Here is a 21670-nt window from a genome sequence, read left to right as displayed (position 1 = left end):
AAAAAAGGAGTGATATCACTGGGACTAGGTTCTGGGTGCGTATTCCTTGTTCACAAGTAATCAGATGAGTAAAGGGGGAAGTGAGTTGGCACTGAGAAGGCATATTCATGTGAGGAAAGCCAAGAACCAGAGTGAGGAAGCATAATAGAAAATATTTGAGTGGAGATCAGTGAAAGGAGAAAAGAGAAGGGCTTTTATCATTGGAGTATACTACAGGCCACCTGGACAGAAGGCAGAAATAGATGAAGAGACTGGGAAGCAAGCAATCCTGGGACAATCATACTGAGAGACTAATTCTCCAGACATCTATTGGCACTCTCTCTCTGCCAAAATCAGAATAGCTAATGACTTATTGATTTTCTTTAGTGACAATTTCCTTCTTTAAACAGAGGTGAAACCAACAAAGGGAAATTCTATTGCAGATATGATTCTTACTAAAGGGGAGAAACTGGTTGTTAGGGTGGAAATGATGACAAATTTGGGGGAAGTGATGACTCCATCCTAGAATTTGTGCAGATGAGAAGAGGGAAAACTGGGTATGGTCTGATACGTACCCTAGATTATGAGAAAGTATATTTCTAGAGGTTCAGAGGAAGGATAGGGCATCTAACTAAAGGAAGCAGCTAGATGAGTGAGTTAAATGCTGGCCTGGAGTCAGGAAGATCTGAGTTTAGACCCAGCCTCAGATGCTTACTAGCTATGTGACCTTGGAGAAGCCATTCTGTTGCCTGTTTTTTCTCATCTGTAAAACTGGGAGCACCTACCTTCCAGGGCTGTAGTGAAGATAAAATAATATTTGTAAGTGCTTCTGCTAGGTCTGTATCCCAAAGAAATTTTTAAAAAATGGGAAGAGTACCTATTTGTACAAAAACATTTATAGCAGCTCTTTTTGTGGTGGCACAGAATTAGAAACTGAGGGGATGTCTATCAATTGGGAAATGGCTGAACAAGTGATATACGAATGTAACAGAACACTATTATGCTAAAAGAAATGACAAGCAGGCAGATTTCAGAAAAACCTGGAAAGACTTACATGAACTGATACTGAATGAAGCGAGCAGAACCAGGAGAACATTGTACACAGTAACAGCAACATTGCACGATGACCAACTTTGATAGACTTAGCTCTTCTCAGCGATGCAATGATCTAAGACAATTCCAAAAGACTCATGATGGAAAATGCTATCCATGTCCAGAGAAAGAACTACGGAGTCTGAATGCTGATCGAAGCATACTGTTTTCTTTCTCTTTTTCCTTTCTCATTGTTTTTCCCTTTTGTTCTCATTCTCCTTTCACACCATGACTAAAGTGGAAATATGTTTAATATGATTGTACATGTATAGCCTATATCAGATTGCTTGCCATCTTGGGGAGGAGAGAGGGAAGAGGAGGGAGAAAAAAAATTTGGAACTCAAAATCTTCTAAAAGTGAATGTTGAAAACTACCTTTACATGTAATTGGAAAAAATAAAATACTATTAAGTGGAAAAAATAAACATTTAGGAAGCACCTAATATATGCTGGACATTACGCTAAGGTCTGATAATTTTTTTTTTAAAAAGTTCTTATCCTTGAGGAGCTCTGATGGGGAAGACAACATACAAATAACTATATACAAACATGTTATATACAGGACAAATAGAGAATGATCAACATAGCAAAGGCAATAGAATTAGGAGTGATTGTAAAAAAAAAAATCCTATAGAAGGTGGGAATTTAGCTGGGGCTTTAAGGAAGGTAATGAATCCAGAAGGCAGAGATGAGAAAGGACAGCATTTTAACCATGAGGAACAGCCATAGAAAACACTAGGAGTTGGGAAATGGAATGTTTTGTTCAAGGAATAGAAAGAAGGCCAGTGTCTGATAAATAAAAGTAGGTATAGAATAATTTTACACACGTATTCCTATTGTTTCTAATGGTAGCCATCTCTATGGTGGGGAGAGGGGTGAGGGAAGAAAAAAAGAAAAAAAATAAATTTACATAACTTTGTTGCATATTTGGAGGGAATAGCAAGTTGTACATAGTAGATTTGCAGTTTTGTGGGTAATCATCTTTTTTTATTGTACTGTTATGGAAATATTTATTTTATTCCATGAATTGAAAATAAAACAATTTTTTTAAAAAAAAGAATACATGTGTGGAAGGGGTGTGAGGTGAAAGACTAGAAAGGTGGCTAGATTATGAAGGGCTTTGTACACCAAAAGAGAGAATTTGATATTTGATTCTGGAGGTGAGAGAGCTATTGAAGCTTATTAAGTAGGGAAGGGGAATGTGGTTCAGACTTGCACTTGAAGAAGGTTACTTCAGTTTCTGAGAGGAGAGTGAACTGGAATGGGGACAGACTTGTGCTAAGTAGATCAACCAACAAGTCATTAAAGTGGTTCAGGCCAGAAGTGAGGAAGGCCTGCATTAGGGTGGTTGGGGGCAGGATCAAAGGAGAAGAGTACCTATTGGAGAGATGTTGCAAAAGTGATAGAGTTGGGCCTGGTGGGGTTTAAATTGCTGAGAAGGAGGAGGAAAAGTGACTTTCATGAACTGAGGACAAAAAAAGCTCTTACAATGTAAGATCTCATCCCTTTCCCTTTTTGTAGCAGCCAGTACCCATTTTTCGGTGAATTTTCAATTATCCTGATTTGCCACCACACATAATGGTTAGTGTTTTGCCACCTTTATTGATTCATTGGACATTGTCCACTGGTTTCTAAACAAACAGTTGAAAAATATGCCTCATTTTAATCCTAAAACATAATTTCCATTAAATAATTTTTCCCAAAGCAGAAAATTACCATTTTTCATACTGTTAATTTTGTCTTCATCCTTTAAAAAAATCAAACTATTTGGTTTAACTGTTGCATTAAAAAAACACCTGATTTTGTTTCTTAATTCAATTATTTTGTTTTTACTTTCAATTTTGTTAATCTCATTTTTAATTTCAATATTTCTAGTTTGGAATTCAATTTTCTTTTTTAAAAACTTGATTTTCTATTGAATACTTTGTTGATCTGTTCTTTCACTCTTTTGTTGATGAATGTGTTTAGAAATATAAATTTTACCCTAAGGATATGTAAGATGCATCACAAAAAATGTTTGTATGTTAACTGATTCCTGTCATTTTTTAAAATAAAATTACCTACTGTTTAAAAAAAAAAAAGAAAAAAGGATGAGCAGGATGATTTCGGAAAAACCTGGAAAGATTTACATGAACTGATGCTGAATGAAGTGAGAAGAACCAGAACACTGTACAAAGTAACAGCAATATCATATGATGAATGAGTGTGAATGACTTAGCTATCTTCAGCAGCACAATGATTCAAGACAATTCCAAAGGACTCATGATGGAAAATGCTATCCACCTCCAGAGAAAAAACTGATGGAGTCTGAATGAAGGTCAAGGCATGCTATTTTTCACTTTCTTCATTTTTTGGTGTTTTTTCCCATGGTCTGTGTTTTCTTTCACAACATGACTAATGTGGAAATACATTTTGCATGATTGCACATATATAATCTATATCAAATTGCTTACCGTTGCAGGGAATAGGGAGGAGAGTGAAGGAAGGAGAGAATTTGGGATGCAAAATTTTTAAATGAATATCAAAAATTGTTTTTACATGTAATTGGGAATAAAAAATAAAATATTATTCAAAAATAGTTATAATTGCTTTGCAAGCCATAAAGCACTATATAAATGCTAGCTATTGTTATTATATCCCATGGACTAAAATGGTAAAAAGGAAAGTTAACCTAGGAGGGATAGGAGATATTTAAGAATGAAATTCTGAAGACAGAAGGAGAACAGTTCCAATGAGGAGGAAAAATAGGAATTGTCTGAAGTGACCAATAAGAATGCAACAAGAACTTATCACCTAATTTGGCTTTATATGTCTATCTATTTACTCACTCATTCATTAATTTACCTATCCATCTATCCATTCATTCATTTGTTCATTCATACATTTGTTTGCCACTGGATCTCCCTATCTTGCCCACGTTGGAAGTACAAAGGCAACCCCTGGACTTGACCCAATGCTGATTGACATGGAAGCTTTAACACCAGTTGAAGTTGTTCTCACACCTGATAACCTATTCTCAGAAGAAGAAAGGAAAAAAGCCAAGTATTTATTGAGGGCTTACTTTGTGCTGGGCACTGTGCTAAGTACTTTACAAATATTATTTCATTTGATCCTCACACTAATCCTGTAAAAATCTCCATTTTACAATTGAGGAAACTGAGGCAGACAGAGGTTAAGTGACTCACCCAGAATCATATAACTGGTAAATGTCTGAGGCTGGATTTGAACTTAGGTCTTTGGGACTTTAGCTCCAGGGCTCTAACCATCTAGTTAGGGGCTCACTACACTGGTGTCAGACTTAGTACAGACATTTGATCAGCTTTAACCCTATCACAACTTTGGCCTCCTCTGAAGTGGGGACCCTGACAGGTGGGCAGCATCATGTCCAGCCAACTCAGATTTCTTAAAAGAATTGTACAGAAGATGGAAATCAGGCCAGGTAACAGAAAATGGAACTGTAGGGAGCTGCTTGGATGCTGCTAAACTGAGATGAAAATAAAAGGGCTGTTCAGCAATACCAAAAAATATTCTGTATTTGGTTGTTAATAGCTATGAGAGCGTATTAGGAGTCATAGTACTGTTCCATATATGATTTCTTTGTCAATGTGTACTTCTGAATCTTTTGTGTCTTAAGCATTTCTTTTGTGCAAAGGAAATAAATAGCTGTCATATAGGTGATCTACATTTTAAAATTGAGTACTTTTCTATTCCTTTTTGGGAAAAACCTCTACATGAGTCAAGTCTAAACTTTAAGTGATTTTCCCCAGAGATTAGGAGTAAAGAGCCAGAGAGTGAAAGAAAAAGAACCTGACACTTTTCTTCAGAGGCCAGGATCTCCTAAGAACAAACCTGGTTTAAACATAAACCCAACACCCTTTGATCCAGCAATGTCATTTCCGGGTCTATATCCCAAAGAGATCATAAAAATGGGAAAAGGACCCACCTGTAACAAAAATATTTATAGAAGATCTTCTTGTGGTGGCAAGGAATTGGAAATTGAGGGGATGCCCATCAACTGGGGAATGGCTAAACAAGTTGTGGTATATGAATGTAATGGAATACTATTGTGCTATAAGAAATGATGAACAGGATGCTTTCAGAAAAACCTAGAAAGACTTACATGAACTGATGTGAAGTGAAGCAAACAGAACCAAGAGAACATTGTACACAGTAACAGCAACATTGCACAATGACCAACTTTGATAGACTTAGCTCTTCTCAGCAATGCAATGATCTGTTCCAAAAGACTCATGATGGAAAATGTTATCCACATCCAGAGAAAGAACTATGGAGTCTGAATGCAGATCAAAACATACTATTTTCTCTCTTTTTTTGTTTTTTTTCTTTCTCATGCTTTCTCCCTTTGGTTCTGATTCTTCTTTACAACATAACTAATATGGAAATATAGTTAATATGATTGTACATGTATAGCATATATCAGATTGCATGCCATCTTGGGGAGAGGGAAAAATTTAGAACTCAAAATCTTATGAAAGTGAATGTTGAAAACTAAAGATAAATAAGTAAACAGATTTTAAAGAAAGAAAGAAACATAAGCATAAAGTTTGGGCCCCTTAGTCAGTGAGGGCATCCTTAGCCTCCTGAACAAACATTGGTCTCTTGTTACAAAGGGATGATGGTTGGAGAACCTCTTGAAAGGGAAGCGGTGATTACAAAGTGCCACCATGTCTTCTTCATCGAGCACAGACCATGCCAATCTAACCTCATGTTATTAATTATCAATCTAGCAGACAAAGGGAATGATGTAGCTTTAGCTTACCTAGATCTTAACAAAACTTTTTATAAAGTACCTCATGAGTAATCTCATGAACTTGGAGAGATGTTGACTATATGACAGTATAGTTAGATAGATTCAGAAATGATCAGATGGCTGGCACTCAAGGAGAAAAGTTGTTAATGGTTCAGTGTCATGACAGAAGTAAGTATCTGGTGGAGTATACTCCCAGGGATCTCTGTTTAGCCCTGTGCTGTTTACTATTTTTATCAGTGACTTAGAGAAAGACGTACATGGCATGCTCATAGAATCTGTAGATGGCATAAAGCTTGAGGATAGTTAGCCCACTGAACGATAGCGTCAAGATCCAAAAAGACTTTGACAGGCTAGAGCATGTCTAACAAGATGAAATTCAATAGGGAGAAAATGTAAAGCAGAAAAACGAAATCAATTCCTTCAGCACAAGATGGGGAAGTCATGGACAGACAGCAGTTGTTTGGAAAAAGATCGGTGAAGAGATTGCTCAGCCTGAAGTCAGGAAGACCTCAGTTTAAGTTTGCCTCAGTTCTTCATTAGCTGTGTGACCTTGGGCAAGTCACTTAACTTATGTTTGCTTCAGTTTCCTCATTTGTAAAATGTAGAGGCGACTAGATGGCGCTATGGGTAGAGTGCCTGGCTTGGTGTCAAGAAGACTTCTCTTCCTGAATTCAAATCTGGCCTCAGATACTTACTAGTTATGTGACCCTGGGGCAAGTCACTTAACTGTATTTGCCTCAGTTTCCTCAGAAAGGAAGGAAAGAGAAGGAAATGACAAACCACTTTGCCAAGAAAACCCTAAAAGTGGTCATGAAGAGTCAGACATGATTGAAAAATGACTAGACAGTAACAACCTAAAAATGGGGATAATAATAACATCGCCCTCCCAGGATTGTTGTAAGGATTATAAGAAATAATAATTATAAAGCACTTTGCAATGCTATCCACATCCAAAGAAAGAACTATGGAATTTGAATGTAGATCAAAGCATACTATTTGATTTTTTTTTCTCTTCTGTTGAGTTTTTTTCCCTCTTTCTGGTGATTCCTCCTATTGGTTCTAATTCTTACTTACAACATCACTAATGTGAAAATATGTTTAATAAGAATGTATATGTGTAGCCTATATTAGATTGTGCTCTGTCTTGGGGAGGGAGGTGGGGAGGAAGGGGGAGAAAATTTTTAAACTCAAAAGCGTATGGAAGTGATTGTTGATAAACCAAAATAAATTAATTTAAAAAAGCACTTTGCAAACCATGAAGTGTTAAAGAAATGCCTTTTATTATCATTATAGTCCCACCTCATCAGGCCTCCTTTGCAGTACTGGGTTCAGTTCTGGGTGCTCCGACTTAAGAAGGATGTGGATAAACTGGAGGGTGTCCAAAGGGAGACAACCAGGATGAGGAAGGCTCTTGAATTCTTGCATACGAGGACCCATGGAAGGAAACGAGTATATTTAGTTTGGAGAAGAATAGACTCAGAGGAGACATGATGACTATATTCAAGTATTTAAAGAGCTGTCATTTTTGGTTAGCCCTAAAAGAACAGCATCAGGAGCAGTCAGGAGCAGGTAGAAGTTACAGAGGTCGGTTTGGACTTGGTGTCAGCACAGACTCTTAACAACTATGGAGGTCCCAAAGTGGAATGGCCTTTCTTAAAAGGTAGAGAGTTTCCCTTTCCTGGAGGGCTTTGATCAGAGAGGCCACTTGTCAGGTATATAACAGTGGTGATTCCTTTGGCATATAGATTGAATTTATAGGGTCCATTCCAGCTCTTAAATTTTGTGATTAAATCACCCCAGCTCACCCCAGTGAGCCCTGCTGAAGCCTCCCCACCCTCACAGTGACAACTGAAGGGTGCCTGGGATCTGGGTCCCCACCCACCCACATTAAGAGAATTGCTCCAGGCAACAAAACTGCTGTACATAGCTCTGATCGAAAGTCACAATCTGTGATGAAAACCTAGACTCTGAATTGGTAGGTGCCCCGGGTGGAATATGCCCCTCCAATTCCCAAGAATAATTCAGTCTGTTAAATACTAGTATTCTTATCGACTTGAACAAAATTGATCAATGACTAGCACGAGGTCTGTTGCTGTGTACTTTTGTACAAACAAAAGTGATCAAAATGGTCATTGGGCTGAGATTGTATTACTGCTAAAAATCCATATTTCTGAATAGCTAACAGGTTATACTTTATGACTATTCATAAAAATTCCTATGGTCTCCACACACATGGATTTCGGATCTTGGGGCCCGCCACTGAAAAATTTGGATGGCCCAGGCATTTTTTACCATGATCAACAGACATGGTCCTAGGTTCATACTGCTGTTTCTGGTAATGATAACCACATCAGAAAAAACCTTGACGTTGGGGGGGAAAAACCACTGAGTCCATCTGTAAAAACAGCAACAGTCAAAAAAAATCTGCCAGGTGGTGAACATCTGAACTCCTTAAGGCTAGATTCCTTTAGGAATACAGAAAAATCAGAACAAAACATAAATTTAGATTTAGAAGACACCTTAAAGGATACTCAGTCTAAAATAAGAGTATTCTTTATTTTACAGATGAGGAAATTGAAGCCCAGAGAGATCATATAACTTGCCCACGGTCACAACAGTGATAAGTGGAAGAGATAGGATTTTAACCCATTTCCTCTGACTTTAAATCCAAAAGTGTTCCACGCTACCCACACTATGCTACCTTGCTATAGTCTCAGGAGAAAACCAGATTTCTGTTAAAGCAAGGAGGTAGAAAAGACTATTAGCTGTACATTTTAAGATTATAAGAGAATTTACAGAATTTTGTTGTTATTCAGACATTTCAGTTATGTCTGACTCTTCATGACCCTATCTGGAGTTTTCTTGGCAAAGATACTTCCTTCTCCAACTCATTTTACAGATGAGGAAACTGAGGCAAACAGGGTTAAATAACTTGCCCAGGGGGCACACAGCTAGTAAGTATCTGAGGCCAGATTTGAAATCAGGAAGATAGATCTTCCTGACTCCAGGCTGGGCACTCTATCCACCTAGTCATCCAGTTGCCCTAATTTATGGAAATAGGGGTTCCAAATAGCACAGTGGACTAGACCAGGAGATGGGAGCCTGAGTAGGAGTAAGGACAATCAGAATGCTAATGAGTGCTCATGAGAACTTGTTGTTTGTCCTCCTTTTTTGAAGAGGACCAGTGACCTCATAGAGTAATGTCTCGTCTCACATGGATATGGATTAAAGTGAGTCAGAGCTACACAAAATTGTTAGACTCACCTTTTCCTGAGTCATCAAAGTCCAGTGGCAAGATAAAAATCAAGATGACTGGAGATGCCCTGGGTTGCTGTGGATGACCTTCCCGTCATCCATGTCTGACCAAGTTCTAAGTGCTCCACAGTGCCTGCTTCAGCCACCTTCATGGTCATTGGATCAAACTCTTCTCATCCACTCATTCCACCAGAGGAAGTCTTCACATGCATGGGGTAGACATCCTCCTACCTCACCGATGAGGCCTTTGGTTACCCTTAACCTGATTTAGCCCTCTCCTGAGACAGTTTTACCAGGATATCTTGGTTGTGCATATTATAGCTTCTTAACTCAACAACAGGTCAGAGTTGAGTGACAGGTAGATACTAAAGGTGGATGAGCAACCCTGAAAAGGGCTTGGCAAGTCCTCTCACCAGAGGCGCTAGTCCTCCTTGAAGACTCCATACACCCCATCATGAGAAGTAGTGTAGCCATAAAGGCAGTGAGATCAGATGATGAAGATGAGAGAAACAAGGCAACAGAAGGTTATTCATGGTATAGCATGTTTCATCAATGCAGGACTTAAAGAATGAATCAGCTCCAGGATGCCAGACAGAATTTAGATCTCTAGTGTTCTGGTGGATGCTTCCTTGATGATATGCCCCAATGTATCTTTTGCTCCTTGGATAAAAATGATAGACCTTCAGACTCTGGGGAGGGGCAGGGCCAGGAGCTACTAATCTGAAATTAGACTTTGTAGATCCTTTATTCTAATCTTTTCACTTTACAGATGAAAGGGCTGAGAAGTGACAGATTCCCTTGTTAACTCAATATGTCTTCATAAAGATCACATTATTTCAAAGCAGGGCATTCCTTCTCATCTGTGGTCACATAGTCCAACCCATACCGGAAAAAATAAGATTTCACATTCTTATAATTCTTCATGATCTCTGGCATACCCAGACTTCTGCTGTGAATGCATACATTGGCAGAACCCTAAGGAGCCTCATATACCTCCTCGCTCTTTTCCAGGTACAACAGCAGGACTGCTTAAATTCAGGAATCAGAGCAGAAGGCTCCTGTCCTGCCATCAAGACTCATACCCCAATAGTACTTCAATCATACAACTGGATACGGCATGTTAGAAAGCAGTAAGCTCACCCTGGACAATCTCAGCTTTTGTGGCATCTTGGTTAGTCATTAAAGTCAATTAGTTTGCTACTGTTCAATTATTTCAGTTGTGTATGGCTCTTCACAACCCCATTTGGGGTTTTCTTGGCCAAGCCATTTCCTTCTCCAGCTCATTTTACAGTACCTAGAGGTAGGCATATTTGGGTGAAGAATATGGCTGTAAGAGTAATAGGAAGATACAAAGGAAGAGGATTTGGTGTAACTGGTCACTTCCAGTTTAAGGGGATAGAGTCAAGTCAAGTCAAGTCAGCAAGCATTCAATAATGACCTATTATTATGTGCTAGGCACTGTGCTAAGCCCTGGGTATACAAAGTAAGGCAAAAACAGTCTCTGTCCTCAAGGAGCTCACATTCTAATGGGGACAGCAACATGCAAACAGCCACATACATACAAGATATAGACACTGGTAAATTGAAGATAATCTCACAGGGAAGGCATTGTAACATTAAGAGATCGGGAAAAGGCTTCTCCCAGAAGGTGGGATTTTAGCTGAGACTTAAAGGAATCCAGGAGACAGGGATGAAGAGGAAGAGAATTCCAGGCATGAGGTGCAGCCAATGAAAAGGCAGGGAATTGAGAGATTTAGTGTCCTGTAGAAAGAAGAGCATGGCAGCCAGTATCACTGAAAAATAATAATAATGATAATAGCTAACATTTATATGAGCAGCTAGGTGGCGCCATAGGGCATAGAGTGCCTGGCCTGGAGTCCGAAAGACTCATCTTCCTGAGTTCAAATCTAACCTCAGACACTTATGAGCTATGTGACCCTAAGCAAGTCACTTAATCCTGTCTGCCTCAGTTTCCTCAACCATAAAACAAGCTGTAAAAGGAAATGGCAAACTACTCCAGTATCTTTGCCACGAAAACCCCAAATGGTGTCTCAGAGTCAGACATGACTGAAAACAACTGAACAACATTTACATAGCACTTGCTATGTGCCAGGCACTGTGCAAAGTGCTTTACAATAACTATCTCATTTGATCCTCATAACAACCCTGGGATGTAGGTGCTATTGTTATCCCCATTTTACAGATGAGGACACTGAGGCAAACAGGGTTAAGCAACTTGCCCAGGGTCTCGCAGCTAGTCAATGTCTGAGGCTGGATTTGAACTAAGGATTTCCTGACTCCAGGTTTAGTGATCAGTTCACTGCATCACATCAAATACCAAGCTGAATGAGAGCTTACAAAAACCATTCCTCTCCCAAACCATGTAAGACTAGAGCCATAAGTCTGATAGCTGGGTTCAAGTCTTATCTCTGACATACTCTAGCTGTATGACCACTGGCACTTAACCTTTTAATGTCCCAGGCAGCTCTGATAATTACAGATGAGTTGCCAATCTTCATTACCTGAAGCAGGATTCCCATTGGGATTTTTCTCACCTGTGAAGTCACGGGTCAGTACCCCCCAAAAGTACCTATTTCAGAGCGTTGTTGTGAAGCTTCAATAAGTTAATGTATGTAAAATGCTTTGCAAACTTTAAATCTTCATATAAATGTCAGTTATTATTACACATGAATAAGTGCGAATTAATAGAATGCAAATTGTCTATATAAATGCTGAGGGGACATGGATTAATAGGGGAAGCAGAAGGGCACCAGTAACTCCCAACATTGATTTTATGACTCTGTGGTATAAAAAATCTGGCTGATTCAGGGGGGTATAAACAAAATGGTTATAGACTGGGCTAGAGGAGGGAAGATCCAAGAGCTGTTACAGGGAATGGGAAGGACCAGAGGACCCCAGAGCCAAAAGGGCCTTTGTTTGGCTGACTGCGCAGAGAGCAGGCCCTGGAGCTGTATTGGAAGAGGGCATGCCATCTGCCAACGAAGTCACAAATCCAGTCTCTGGTCCATCCCCTCATTTTACGGAAGAGGAAACTGAGGCTCAGAAAGGACCTTTACTGAGGCTTTACAGCAAGACATCAGCAGAGCTGGGATTAGAACTCTTGTTTCTTATCTCTCAGGGCTTTCTTCCATTCTATGCTTCCTCCAAGGGGCAACTTTTTCTAGGGGCAGCTAGGTAATGTGGTGGATAGAGTTCTTCTGAGCCTGGAGCCAGGAAAGTCTGAGTTCAAATTCAGCCTCAGATACTGACTAGCTGTGTGACCTGGGTGAATCACTTAACCTTTGCCTGCCTCCCTTGCCTCAACTGTAAATGGGTATAATAATAATGATTACCTCACAGGGTTGTCACGACAATCAAAAGACATAGTGTTTGTAAAGAACTTTGTGCGGTGCTTGGCACATAGTAGACAATAAACATTTGTCCAACTGCCTCTTTACCTGCTCTGGAAACTGACAGAGAACTGGGCTATTTTTTCTTGGAAGAGTTCTGTTGATGTTTGATGATGATGATGATGATGAGTCATTTCAGTCCTGTCCAACTCTTCATGACCCCATTTGGGGTTTTCTTGGCAAAGATACTGGAGTGGTTTGTCATTTCCTTCTCTGGCTCATTTTACAGATGAGGAAATGAAGGTAAGCAGGGTGAAGTGACTTGCCCAGGGTCACACAGCTAGTAAGCGTCTGAGACTGGATTTGAACTCAGGAAGATGAGTCTTCCTGATTCCAAGCCCAGTGCTCTATCCACTGAACCAACTAGCTGCCGGGAAGAAGAGTAATGAGGGTTTTATGGGGAAATGGCAGCCCTGGAGGATATAGATAAATGATGAATGGGTTGGCTTCACTCAGCAAGAATACGGCTGCCATCTTGAATAGGCTTTCCAAAATAGTAACAGCTAATAATAACAGCATTTATGTGATGCTTTAAGGTTTTCAGCACTTTGCATAGCTCTTCTCTTTTGATCTTCACCTGTGCTATTATCCCCATTTTACAGATGAAGAAACTGAGGATGAGACAGGTTAAGTGACTTGGCCAACATTACATAGATAGTAAGTATCTGAGGCAAGATTTGAACCTCCAAAACAACTCTAACTGTACAGAATTCTCTATGCAATATTTTTTCTACTTTTGAGTTGTCCAGGTCACTAAAATGGATTCTTTTTTGTGTGTGAGGCAATTGCAGGTGAAGTGACTTGCCCAGGGTCACGCAGCTATTAAGTGTCAAGTGTCTGGTCTGAGACTAGATTTGAACTCAGGTCCTCTTGACTCCAGGGCTGGTGCACTATCCACTGAGCCACCTAGCTGCCCCCATTACAATGGATTCTTGAAGGGGTTTCTAGAATCCTTTTCCCATGAGGATCTTGAAAGGCATCTTGCTGTTTAAGGGCTACATAGATCCAGTTTTGACAGTACTTTTTTTTCTTTTTCTTTTCTTTGTTGTTGTTGTTTTCAGGAGGCTAGATTAAATGACCCTGGGAAGATCTCTTTCTAGGTTCATGAGTCTGTGAGTTTTTTTACAACTTGCCCAAATGCAGTCAGCAGCTGCTCACACATTTCTGGAGCCTCTCCCCCCATACCATGAGGTGAACACAGGGAATAAAGCACAAAGAACTAAGTCCCGCCCCCATTTCTCCTCCCCCTGCTTTTTTTCCCCTTCTAAGCAAGATATGCATTGCCTTCAGTAGCAGCCGTCATGGCAACCACCAGTTATGGCCACATACCACATACTTCCTTCTTCCCATGGTTTCTCTTCGATATATTCATAATAGAGATAACTAGTGTCTTATCTCCGGTGGGATGGATGTCCCAAATCTAGGACTCTTCTCTTTAAGTATAAATAAGTATAAATAAATAAGTTCAGGACCTAGAGACATAGAAAACTTATAATAATTGGGCCAGGCAGACTTTCATGATCCATAGTCATTAGGCTGACTATACCTAGCATAGTGTACTGTTCTCCCTGGTTCCATCCTGGGGGACGCCAGGGGTAGGTACACCCAGTGTCTATGACGTCATGTCCTCTATGATGCTAACAGGCCATCCTGCATGATTTGTACTGCTCTGGCCTGTCCATAGCAGTATTGGTTCAGTTAGTGAAGGACAAGAAGGAAGAGGTGGATTCTGGGAGGCAACAGTCAACAAGCATTTATTATTGCTCAGTTGCTTTCAGTCATGTCTGACTCTTCATGACCCCATTTGAAGTTTTCTTGGCAAAGATACTGGAGTGATTTGCCATTTCCTTCTCCAGCTTATTTCTACAGATGAGGAAACTGAGGCAAACTGAGTGAAGTGACTTACCCAGGGTCACACATATATGTGTCTGAGGCCAGATTGGAACTCAGATTTCCCTGACTCCAGGCCTAGTGCTCTATCCATTGCATCACTTCCACTGTGATAAGCACTGAGGATGCAAAAAAAAAAAAAAGGCAAAAGACAGTCTCGGAATCCAACAAGTTCTCAATCTAATTGGGGGAAGTGAGGACAACATGCAGACACCTAATGTACAAATAAGACATATACAAAATAAATGGAGGATGATCAACAGAGGGAAGGCACTAGAATTAGGGGGATCAGGAAAAGCTTCCTGTAGAAAGCTTGATTTTGGCTGGTACTTGAAGGAAGCCATGAGGTAGAGATAAAGAGGAAGAGTGTTCCATGAATAAGGGACAGCCAGGAAAATATGTGGACCGTAGAGATGGAGTGTCTTGTTTGAGAAGCCCAGAGTTGAGAGGTAGGTTGTCTTGTAGGAGGAGCAACAAGAAGGTCAGTGTCACTGGGTCACAGAGTACTTCAGGTTTGAGTAAAGGGTAAGAAGACTAAGAAGGTGGAAGGGGCCAAGTTCATAAGGACTTTGAAAATCAAATAGATAATTTTTTTATTTGATCCTGGAGATGATAGGGAGCCATGGGCATCTGTTGAATAAAGGGGTGCCACGATATGATCTATGTTTTAGAAAAATCAACCTGGTGGGTATATGGAGGACAACCTAGAGTGGGGAAGGACAAAGACAGGCCAACCAGCAGGCTATTCCGATACTCCAAGCATTAGGTGATGAGAGTGGTGCTAGTTTCAGAGGAGAAACATGAAGGTAGAAAAGAAAGGACTTTGCAATAAGTTGTACGTGGGGATTAAGAGAGGATGAGGAGTTAGAATGGCATCTAAGTTGTTAGCCTGGGTGATTGGGAGGATGGTTAGAAAAAGGGAATGGTTTTGGGGAGAAGATAATGAGTTCAGTTTTGGACATGTCAAGTTTAAGATGTCTATAGGACATCCAATTCAAGATGTCCAGTAAGTAGTAGGAGATGTTAGTCTGGAGATTAAAGTAGAGGTTAGGACTGGATAAGTAGATTTGAGAATCATCAGCAAAGAGATTTGAAACCATGGGAGCTGATAAGAACACCAAGTGAAATAGTATAGAGAGAGAAGAGAGAAAAGGGTCCAGAATGGAGGCCTGGGTCCATTCACCTCTACCGGGTATGATCCAGCAAAGGATGCTGAGGAGTGGTAAGACTGGCAGGAGAACCAGATTAGAATCTTATTATCAAAACCCAGAGAGAAAACAATATTAAGGAGAAGATGGTAATCAAAAACTACAGAGAAGTCAAGAAGGAAACTTGAGTCATTAGATTTGGCCATTAAGAGATCACAGGAAACTTTGATTATCCTTTTTTTTTTTCCTTTAGTGAGGCAATTGGGGTTAAGTGACTTGCCCCAGAGTCACACAGCTAGTGTGTTCTGTGTCTGAAGCTAGATTTGAACTCAGTCCTCCTGACTCTATTAGGGCTGTTACTCTACCCACTGTGCCACCTAGCTGCCCTAACCATAGGAAACTTTGAAGAGAGAAGCTTCAGTTGAATGATGAGGTCAGAAGCCAGGCAATGGAGATTTTTTTATATTAAATACTAATTTTATTCTGAACTTAAGAAATAAATATACATAGAGAGTTAAGAAAATGGTGAGAGGAAAAGAAGTGAGGCCATTCATTGCAGACCACCTTCTCCAGGAGTTTAGCCATAGAAGGAGGGGAGAAATATTGGATGATTGCTGGTAAGGATGGATGGATTAAATGAGAGTTTTTTAAGGATGGGGAAGACATGAGCATGTTTATAGGCAGTAGGGAAGCAGATAGTAGATGGGGAGAGATTGAAGATAAGTGATAGAGTGGGGATGACAGAGGGGGCAATCTATTAAAAGCAATAGGATGGCAGGGCAGCTTATGCAAGTATAGGGATTAGCCTTGGTAAGGACTGAGGCTACCTCTTCATCACAATTCAGCGTCTCAGGGTACACTCACAGTTAGGGAGATATGGGTGTGTTTGTAGGCAGTAGGGAGGCAGCCAGCAGTCAGTGAGAGATTGAAGGAAAAGAAGAGCAAGAAAGCAAAATGGCTGTCCAATGAGGCTTTACAAATAGCTGAGCAAAGAAGGAAAGGGAAAATGAAAGGAGAAAGGGAAAGATATACCTAACTGATTGCAGAATTCCAGAGAATAGTAAGAAGAGATAAGTAGGTTTTCCTAAATGAGCAATGCAAAGGAATAGAAGAAAACAATAGAATAGGAAAGACAAGAGATTTCTTCAAGAATATTAAATATATCAAGAGAACGTCTCATACAAAAATGGGCATGCTAAAAGACAAAAATGGTAGGAACTCAGGAAAAGCAGAAAAGATTAAGATGAGGTGGCAAGAATCAACAGAAGAGCTATATGGGGAAGATTTTAACGTAACTGATAACCGTGATGGTGTGGTTACTGATCTAGAGCCATACATCCTGGAGAATGACATCAAATGAGCTTTCAGAGGCTTTACTAACAATAAAGCCAGTGTAGGTGACAGAATTCCAGCCGAGCTATTTAAAATCCTGAAAGATGTTGTTAAAGTGCTGCACTCAATATGCCAGGAAATTTGGAAAACTCAACAGTGGCCATGGATTTGAAAAAGATCAGTGTAAGTTCTAATCCTAAAGAAGTGCAATGCCAAAGAATGTTCAAATTACCAAACAATTACACTCATTTCACATGCCAGCAAAGTTATGCTTAAAATTCTGCAAGCTAGGATTCAGCAGTATGGGAACCAAGAAGTATCAGAAGAGCAGGCTGGTTTTCAAAGAGGCAGAGGAATTAGAGATCAAATTACCAACATTCACTTGATTATGGAGGAAGCAAGAGAGTTCCAGAAAAACATCTACTTCCGCTTCATTGACTACACTAAAGCCTTTGACTGTGTGGATCACAACAAAATGTGGCAGGTCCTCAAAGAGATGGGAGTACCAGATCATCTTATCTGTCTTTTGAAGAACCCGTATGCCAAGAAGCAACAGTTAGAACCAAATATGGAACAACTGACTGGTTGAAGATTGGAAAAGGAGTATAGCAAGGCTGTATACTGTCACCTTATTTATTTAGTTTATATGTAGAGTACAGCACGTGAAATGCCAGGCTGGATAAATTAAAAGCTGGAATTAAGGTTGCTGGAAGAAGAATCAACAATCTCAGATATGAAGATGATGCCAATCTAATGGCTGAAAGTGAAGAAGAATTATGAAGCCTTTTGATGAGGGTGAAAGAAGAGAGTGTAAAAAGTTGGCTTGAAGCTTAACCTCAGAAAAACTAAGATCTTGGTAACTGGTCCTATCACTTATTGGCAAATAGAGAGAGAAGAAATGGAAGCAGTGTCAGGTTTTTTTGTTCTTGGGCTCAAAGATCACTGCAGGCAGTGACTGCAGCTATGAAATTAAGATGCTTGCTCCTTGGAAGGAAAGCTATGTCAAATCTGGATAGCATACTAAAAAGCAGAGAAATCACATTGCTGACAAAAGTCCATATAGTCAAAGCTATGGTTTTTCTAGTAGTAATTTATGGCTGTGAGAGTTGGACTATAAGGAAAGCTGAGTACCGCAAAATCAACACTTTCAAATTGTGGTGCTGGCGAAGATGTTTGAGAGTCCCTTGGACAGCAAGGAGATCAAATCAGTCAATACTTAAAGAAATTAATTCAGACTACCCATTGGAAGGACAAATACTGAAGCTGAAGCTTAAATACGTTGGGAACATAATGAGAAGGCAGGACTCATTGGAAAAGATCTTGATGTTGGAAAAGATTGAAGGCAAAAGGAAAAGGGGACAGCAGAAGATGAGACAGATAGATAGTGTTATGGAAGCAACAAACATGAGCTTGGGCAGGCTTTAAGAGCTGGTGGAGGACGTGGTCCTGGTGTGCGATGGTCCACGGGGTAATGAAGAATCAGACACAATTGACTGACTGAAGAACAACAACAATGAAGAGGTTTGGAAGAGCCGCTCTGGCGAGGGGGATAGAGGGCAGCCAGCAAGCAGAAGCCAGAAGCAGGAGACATGTGAAAAGATCCCAACTTGGTGGCATTGATAATCAGAGGGAAAACAGGGAAAACAGGGTCTAAGGTGAGACAAGAGTTTGTGAAGCTGAGCCTTCGAGAATGAAAGACCTGCATTTCCAGTTTGGCTTGCCCAGCATGGTGAGTTTGCTTGTATTTCTCATTTTGAACCCTAGTTTTCAGGGGTAATGCCTCTACCTATTACTTTGTATGAACTTTAACTGTGGGCAGCTCATCAGGGCTGCTAGCACTTCCCATAAGAAAAATTCCACTCAACAAACATTTATTAGGCAATGACTTTATAAGATCATGACCTGGAAGAGGCCTTGAAGTCTGTCTTGTCTAGCTCTTGAGTATTCTAGCTCAGGAACCTGAGACCTAGAGAGGTCATTTATCCATAGTCATGCCATAAGTAAGTGGAAGAGCTGGCACTTCAATTTGAATCTTCTAGGTTCCAAATCCAGTAATCAGGCCACTTTGCCATGTCGCCTCTCACAAAGGGCACTGTGCTAGGCAAGGGGAGTGTGAAGACACAAAACGACTCATACTCTGATCTCAAGGATTTAACAACCTCATGAGGGGAGTCGAGGATAAAACACATACACACATAAGTAGAATACAAATATACTTAACTTGGATAAATTCAACATGTCCAAAAAGTCTTAGTGCAGTTTTAAGTTTTAATAGCTAATAAAATTATTAAAAGCTACATTTAATAGCTATTAAAGCTGTTATTTAAGCTATTAAAGTTTAAAATTCCTTTAAGACTTTTGGTATGCCCTCTTTAGTGCCAGCTTAGTGTGAGCCAACCCACAAAATGCAGTAGTCCTCTTGGCTTTCATTTACAACCACTACTGTCATCACTCCTACCCTGGGACTCTTACTGTCTTTGTCAATTAAAAAAAAAATTAACAAGTATTTATTTTCTGTCCAGGGTAGCTAGGTGGCAATGTGGATAGCACACCAGGCCTGAAATCAGGAAGACCTGAATTCAAATTTGACCTTAGACACTTACTAGCTGTGTGACCCTGGGCAAGTCACTTAACCTTGTTTGCCTCAGTTTCTTATCTTGTAAAATGAGCTGGAGAAGGAAACCACAAACCACTCTAGTATCTTTGTCTAAAAAACCCCAAATGGGCTAATGAAAAGTTGGACATGGCTGAAAATGACTGAACCACAAAAATTTTCTTTTCCTTCCCCATCAACCCCTCCTACGCTGAAAAAAAGGAAAGAACAATAAAACCTTTATAACAAATATGCAGAGTCAAGCATAAAAATGTTACTTTTACCATTTAAATTGTTCTAATTATACTTGATTCCCTCTGTATCAGTTCATACAAGTCTTCCTAGGTTTCTTTAAAACTATCCATTTCAACTTTTCTTATAACATAATATATTATATATTCCATTACACTCATACGTCATTCTTTATTTAGCCATTTCCTGACTGATGGGCATCCCCTTAGTTTCTAGTTCTTTGAGGGGGGATTCACTCTTTCTCTCAGTGGGGCAATGTCTATTTCCCGAGAGAGGCCTCTTTCCTCTACATGTCTCTCTATCCAAACCATCTCTGATTGCTCACATTAGCTGTTGCCAGATGAAGCTAGTTTTACTTCTTAATCAGTAGCCAGCTTACCATAAATGTGATGGTGTCAAAAAGGAGGTCCAAACTAAGTGCTCTAGAAAAATTTGACAGCTGAAATGCCTTGCACTGGCTTCTACTTGAGCATTTTTTTGTTTTCATGTCTTTTTTCAGTCACGTCTGACTCTTTGTGTGCCCTTTTGGGGTTTTCTTGGCAAAGATATTGAAGTGGTTTGCCATTTTTTGCCATTTCTAGCTCATTTTACATATGAGGAAACTGAGGCAAACAAGGTTAAATGACTTGTCCAATGTCACATAGCTAGTAAGTATTTGAGGCTGGATTTGAACTCAGGTCTTCCTGACTCCAGGCCATTGCATTACCGGGTACTCACCCAATTAATATCTACTGAACTTAACTGAATAAAAGTGGCTTTGACCAGTCAGTTAGTCAACAAGTATTTGTGAAAAGCTGACTATGTATGAAGTTCTAATGAAATAAAGAAAAGCAAAAATATAAGTCTCTATCCTCGAGGAGCTCACATTCTAACAAGAGAGACAACATGCAAATATTTATAGTCACAATATATACAGTGTAAATGAAAGGCAAACTCAGAAAACTGTTTTGAGACAGTTTGGGAGGAGGTAAAATTGCCCCATTGACCCTTGCTTTCTATAACTGAGCTCACAGTGTCACACTCCTCCAGTGTAGGTGAGGCTGTCATTATGTTAAGTCTTTGTCCAGGTTTATCTAGTTTGTGTAAGAAAAAGCCTGTGGGCCAGCAAGAGATCTTGGGGAAAACAACCCCTTTACTAGTGTGGGTGCTGAGAATAACACCCAAAACAATAGGAATCAGTTCAATACAAAGCTTCTTTGCAGCACTGGGGAAGAGGTGAAAGGAGAAAGGGGAAAAGTGGACCCAACCTATAACTCAGGCATACACAATAATATAGAGTATAACTCATGTAAGGGCAGTGTGGCATTGGGGAGCACAGAGATACACATCTATTCAGCATAAAGGGAATGCTCCAGCAGGAGGAGGGGAGAGTGTGCTCCTGATGCAAGGGAAGGGGTGCCCCAAAGTGCCCTTCCAAGAGTGGGGTTCTTATAGTTTGATTTTGGATGCCCCCCCACCAAAGCTGGCCGAGTTGCGTATCAGGGGTCAGAGCAAAATATCATTTGGAGGGGTTTGTTACAAAGGAGGAAAAAAATAAGCTAAAAGTAGGCAAAAATATTATTTTGGAGGTTTGCATGTCAGGGAGAAAAGTGAGCTGGCTATAGACAAATATTATTTGGCAGACACAGCTACACTAACCTTTGAAAAATGTTATTGTTGGAATTTTTCTGAGTATGCTCTATAAGTTTACAGCATCCGTTAAGGGGAGACTGTCATGACAGCCTCAAAGCTATTAAGCCTAATCTTATAACAATGGTTTCCATGCACAGATTCTCTAGGCTGTGTCTTATAACAAAGACACCAGAAGTGAGTGTGTGTGTGTGTGTGTGTGTGTGTGTGTGTGTGTGTGTGTGTGTGTGAGAGAGAGAGAGAGAGAGAGAGAGAGAGAGAGAGAGAGAGAGAGAGAAAGAGAGAAAGAGAGAGGAGAGGTGTGTAAGAAAAGATCTGGT

The sequence above is a fragment of the Phascolarctos cinereus genome, unplaced genomic scaffold (genome assembly GCF_003287225.1).
Source record: "Phascolarctos cinereus isolate Bilbo 61053 unplaced genomic scaffold, phaCin_HiC Scaffold_5;HRSCAF=322, whole genome shotgun sequence".
In the NCBI taxonomy this organism is placed as follows: domain Eukaryota; kingdom Metazoa; phylum Chordata; class Mammalia; order Diprotodontia; family Phascolarctidae; genus Phascolarctos; species Phascolarctos cinereus.
The sequence above is the reverse complement of the archived record's forward strand: the minus strand, read 5'-3'. Positions refer to the sequence as shown.